The following is a 6,000-nucleotide window of genomic DNA, read 5'->3' as shown; positions in this document are numbered from 1 at the left end:
TGTTTCTCACAGGCTATGGGAAAAGGAGCAGAACATCCTTTGTACAGTAATTTTGGATTTTGACCAATAAATGTGGAAATAACCTTTAACATGAAAATGGGGCTGAGGGGCTATGTGGGATTATGATCCCTCAGCCTCGTTTTCATGTTAAAGGTTATTTCCACATCTGTTGGTTAACATCTAAAAGTCTTTTTCATGCATGTATAGACAAAGGATGTTCTGCTTCTCCGCATGCCCAGTCTGTGAAAAACGTTAAATGTATTCCATTTAAGTTGTGACGTAATTACAGAAAAGGTCTATTATTGGGCCTCAAGATGTTGCTCAACCATGCTATTTACCTTGCCTTACGTTCTATAGAAACTAGTGTGCAAAATAGTGCAAATTGTGGTTGGTTCTAAAAACTGTGCTTTAGGTTCTTAACCCTTAGGCCATAATCATTACTACATAATCTTTGTGTTATAGTCTCTCTGATGACAGTGCTTATTGGAGGGGGAGAGAGCTCGCTTATTTATCTATACAACTTATTTTATCTATTCAAAAACAATTGATGTATTGGGTACATGTTTAAGAATATTTTACTGACTATGTGAAAGGGGGGCAGGGGGAACTTCAATGGGAGATTATACATTACAGTATAAGATAGGCTATAATGCAAATGTACAGGGTGCATTTAGGTACAATTTTCATGCTGATTACTTTCAAGATAGATTAAGAGAAGCTGTTTGGCTGGGCCTCTCATGAAGTTCAAAGTATTACCCATCCACACTCACCCATTCCATTCAGATGCAACATATTTCTACTTTATCTTTTGCCAGATCACTTACGTCACAATTTACTTCATGTCAAATATCAAATACCCATAGACTGAGAGCATTATTAATAAAATAGGTACGCAGCGCGTACATGTGACTACCGCTCTGTCTTTGTCATCTGAGTGGTATCATGGATTTGGCTGGCAGAATAACTAGTGCTAATAGTTGTACCCGTTTGTCTTGAATTTGGAGTTCGAAGTCGCACCATTCAGTTTACCTTTTTTCAAAGGTGACAGGTTCTGTATGTAGTTAATAACGGCCGGATTATTTCTTCGCGAAGCCATGAATATCGTCTGATTAAACTGATTCACTGAATCAGCACGGTAAGCTGGGTGTGACTTTTTATACTAAAGCGCGAGGTTGACACTAATGTACAAGGTGTCTCAAAAAAACGCGAACACTTAAATATGCAAGAATATTAATATTGTTCGGGTTTGCACCATACTTCAGCTAAAATGACTTTTAGCATTTTAAATGAAGGATTAAGAGCCATTTTCAATTTCCAGGGGTGCGTATCTATTTAGGGCTGTATTAATGTTTTGCATATTTAAGTGATAGCGTTTTTTTTAAGACACCCTGTAGTCCAAAGAATGGGCCATGTCATTACCGGAGGTCATTGGTGCATGTGTAAAATCCTTTGTCAGTCAGAGAAGAATACAATATACAATGGATCAGTGAGGATCGGCATATTATTATCACTGTTCATTGCTGATGATTAATGAAGGGTCTCATTCTTTCCTAAATAAGCAGGCTATTTTACTCACCATGCCAATAATTACCACATTCATTGATCATATTCAATCATGGCAGTAAAGCTAATGCTGAAGTGAATGACGATGCGTGACGATGTATAAAATAATTAGGATCACGTTCAGACCAGTTCGGCCGAAGCATAATTTTAGGTAGAATGACACGGCCTTTTATTTTGCGTTCCTGCCTCTACTTATGTTTACAGAAACTGATTGTGCATGTGAGCTATATGCTAAAGTTTCAGCAGACAGCATTCACATCTACAAATATTACTTGTTACTATTAAAGTATAGAAATTGCATTTGGTTTTGCAACGCATCCGCCGTATTGATTAACTCCAAATTTCATAAAATATGAGCGATTAGCCGTTTTCACATCAGAAGACGAACAAATCGTCTATAGACCAACAAATCGCCTGCTGTCGGCGGTCTGCAGGTGTTCTCTAAATACTGTAGCTGTTTTCACACTAGAAGATCATATGTGTCGTTTAAATATTGATTATTATATTTGAGTAAGACGTGCAAAGTTCAAACAGCTCAAAAATGTAAGCAAAACAACGTACGTATAGAAAAGCTGTGTTGATACTAAAATAATTTGATTGCACCGGAAAGGTTGGCGATAAATGGCGAAAACTGCCGAGTGTGACGTACATCAGTTGTGTGACGTACTGCTGAGTGTGACGTCATGGTCCAAGACAAGCATTCAAGAAAGCAAGCAAGCAAGCAAGCAATCAAGCAATCAAGCAAGCCTCTGACATAGTGGCTACCGCTTACGCGGTAGTCACAAAAATGATGTTTGTTTTGGGGTTAGGTTGAAGTAAAGAGGGCCATTTAATTTAATATCTAACCACCCTCCCCTGCCTGTTCATGAGCTTTTGATAAATTTCCCCTCTTAGAATTTAACTCCCTTAAACCAACCCCTGAAATTTTAACACAACCTTTTTTAACTTTAAGAAATTGCATGTAACAGTTTTTTTCAGTACCCAGATGCACCATGTACATTTGCATTTCAGCCTGTCTTATAGTAATGTATATATAATCTCCCTTTGAAGATCTTATGAACAGTGGGGGATAGACATATTAAATGGAATGGCCCAGAATCAACTGTAGCAAAAAAAGCTAATAGTTGTTAATATAAAGAATGATATTTAATATTTGCTGATAATAAAGATCCAATGTTATACACAAAACTGCCAACAAGCCAAGTGCTGTGCTGATTATTCCATGTTATAATTTTCTAGTTTTTGTATGTAGATTGTAGTGTATAAACTAGTTGTATTTATATTTAATATTGACTATATTGTATAAAAATCAAAACAAATTATTGAAATATGTAAAAATGATGGTAAATTGTATATTGTTATGTTATGTTATAAACATGTAAAAAAAGTCACCTTTAATAATCACTGACGAATCTAGTTTATTTTAATATGCTTTTGTCTTGAAATATATTTTTCAATTTCTCAAGTACTTTTGTGTTCCTTATTGCTCCTTAATGTTCCTTAAGTTTATTTCCGCTGACAGAGAAACTGACGGGCTCACCCTCTCTCTCCGCCCGTGGGATAACGTTTCCTAATCAATTTTGACAAATAACGAACACAGACTTTGAACTTTGAAGACTCAAAGAGAAACAGGAACCATAGGAACCCCAATAAATATTGTTGAAAGGAAAAGTAAATAGTCCAGTTACGTTGCGAGTTCAGTGACGTCAGTGATCGCGAAGCATATAAATATATAGTTATTGAGAAGGATGGAAACTCTTGAAATAATATAAACATACATACGAATTTTACTCGCAAAATCTCATATCAAAATAACGAGAATCCCTCAAATAAATTATCACAAATACATTTTAGATACCCCAACAACATTATTCCATTAAAAATATTTTAAAAAACAAATGAAAATGCACAAAAAATGTACAAAACTTTTGCCTATTTGCCGAAAAATATCGTGGGACCATGCGAGACATAAAATGCGGTTTGAGGAACGAATCTGATTGGTCAAAAAAATAAACAAACGACGTGTGCTTGTCAAGCATACGGGGGGTAAAGTTAAAGTTTAAAGCAGGTTGAAAAAAAACGTGAAGACACAAAAAAATTAAAGTTTGTATAAATACCTGTTGAAAATTTATAAATACCATTTCTATGCGAACGTTTTAAACGCAAATGGGCTAGAATTTTAAGAAGACTGCAAAGGTTAAACCGGTTTTTCAACTTGCTTTAAACTTTAACTTTACCCCCCGTATGCTTGACAAGCACACGTCTTTTGTTTATTTTTTTGACCAATCAGATTCGTTCCTCAAACCGCATTTTATGTCTCGCATGGTCCCACGATATTTTTCGGCAAATAGGCAAAAGTTTTGTACATTTTTTGTGCATTTTCATTTGTTTTTTAAGATATTTTTAATGGAATAATGTTGTTGGAGTATCTAAAATGTATTTGTGATAATTTATTTGAGGGATTCTCGTTATTTTGATATGAAATTTTGCGAGTGAAATTCGTATGTATGTTTATATTATTTCAAGAGTTTCCATCCTTCTCAATAACTACATATTTATATGCTGCTTCGCGATCACTCACGTCACTGAACTCGCAACGTAACTGGACTATTTACTTTTTCTTTCAACAATATTTATTGGGGTTCCTATGCAGGAACTGGGTGAAGTTTGGCTCTTGTGGTTTTGGGTGTGGCCACTGAGCTATATGGCTCTGCGAACTGAAGGTACAAAACTGGAACGATATCTCTATCATTTTTTATATCCTATTATTAAATAATTTGTATATTTTTTAAATTGCTGATAATTACAGGTAACTGTTCAAAAAACAACGCCTTTAAACTAATATTGGTGAGAGCATCGAGAAATTCAGTTAAGATCGAGATCTTGGGGAAGAATTTTAAAAATCAAACTTTTTTAGACCGGGATGTTGAGACAACTTAGTAGACCAGGCGGAGAAATGGGGGTATCGTCCCCCGACGGCGGAATTTACGAGACTACGCATCTTTAGTCAATTTTTGGGTGCTGATTTCAAAAATCGATGTTATACGGGTAATTTCCGGGAACTTTAGCCTCGTTTTCAAGTTTGAATCCTCATTTTCATGTAAATCCTTATTTCAGGTTTATGTTTAGTATATCGATGATTTTGGTGACCGTAAGACTTAAAAATATATTGAAATTAAGAACTAGTTGTTTAAATGCATCTTGCCTGAAAAGGAGACTCGAGCTCCTTCTTATCTTTAGCATTTTAATAATTATCCCAGCCTCAAACTAGCTCACAAAATACATTTATAAAGTTAACTGATCTACGGTCCGATGCAGGTAGAAAGCCAAAAATCACTTTGTCTTCAATGTGAAGAAATTTTCATAAACGTTCACAAAAAAAAAGAAACAAATATCAAGTTTAATCAGACCATGTTTTGATCCAGTCCCCAGACGAATATTGTTCTTCTCAGGGTTCGATAAATAACGTAGCCAAATACAGTCATCCTATTAGTTTTTTGTTTTTGTGGACACTAATGAAAGTGTTTGATTAATTTATTTTTAAATTTTAATTTATTTTTAAATTTAATAAAGTTCTTTCATCAGGGAGACCACTCACAATTTGTGATTTTCAGTGAGTCTCTAAAGAATCTAACAATCCTGGACCCTGGTACTTGGTATAATTACCTCCAAGTTGATATCACACAAGAAAACTTTATGGATCTAAGACAAACACCGAAATAAGAATTTCAACAACAGTCAACAAAGTGAAATCATGAATTGGTTTAAAATTATTACAAATCCATACAAATTACAATAAATGCTGGAAATAGCCTGTGATTAAATATCAAGCAGATATGTACTTGTGTGCACCAAACACTTTCTAAGTCATAATATCAACACTTGATATTAGTTTGCTTACAGATCAATATAGTTGTGTGTTCGTTTATTAAAGACACCACGTTTTATTAGTTAACAAACAAAGCTCTGCCATTCGTATGCCTTATACAGATATTTCATTCTCATAGAAAGTATTCGCATCAGCTGGGTCTCTAGGGGAATTTATTCGCGCGACGGGAACCGGAATCTAAAAAGCGGTGATGTGATTGATCCGCGAAGAAATTCCCCGCAAAAAAAGTAGGATCGCTTCCTAATTCTTCATCAGTTCGCGCGAATAAATTCTGCAAGTGGAGAACGGGATTTAATGGAACTTAGCGCTTAGGAATTAAAAAGTTTGCGCACTATGACCTAATCTCAGAGCCTTAACAACAATTCACTTTTATTACAGTTATAAAAGACAAATTTGCTCAAGCCAATCGCTTAATTATTGAAAACCAACATGATATGCTATAGTAAGACGAATATAGGATATTTCGGAGCAAGATTTTGGAATTTATTGAAGGTTTTGCTAAACGTTTTAACAAAACGCGAGAGCGCTGTGTCGTTTCTAGCATACCT

Source organism: Dendronephthya gigantea, unplaced genomic scaffold (genome assembly GCF_004324835.1).
Source record: "Dendronephthya gigantea isolate DGI-Jeju-01 unplaced genomic scaffold, DenGig_1.0 000033F, whole genome shotgun sequence".
NCBI classification, from domain to species: Eukaryota; Metazoa; Cnidaria; class Anthozoa; order Malacalcyonacea; family Nephtheidae; genus Dendronephthya; species Dendronephthya gigantea.
The sequence above is the reverse complement of the archived record's forward strand: the minus strand, read 5'-3'. Positions refer to the sequence as shown.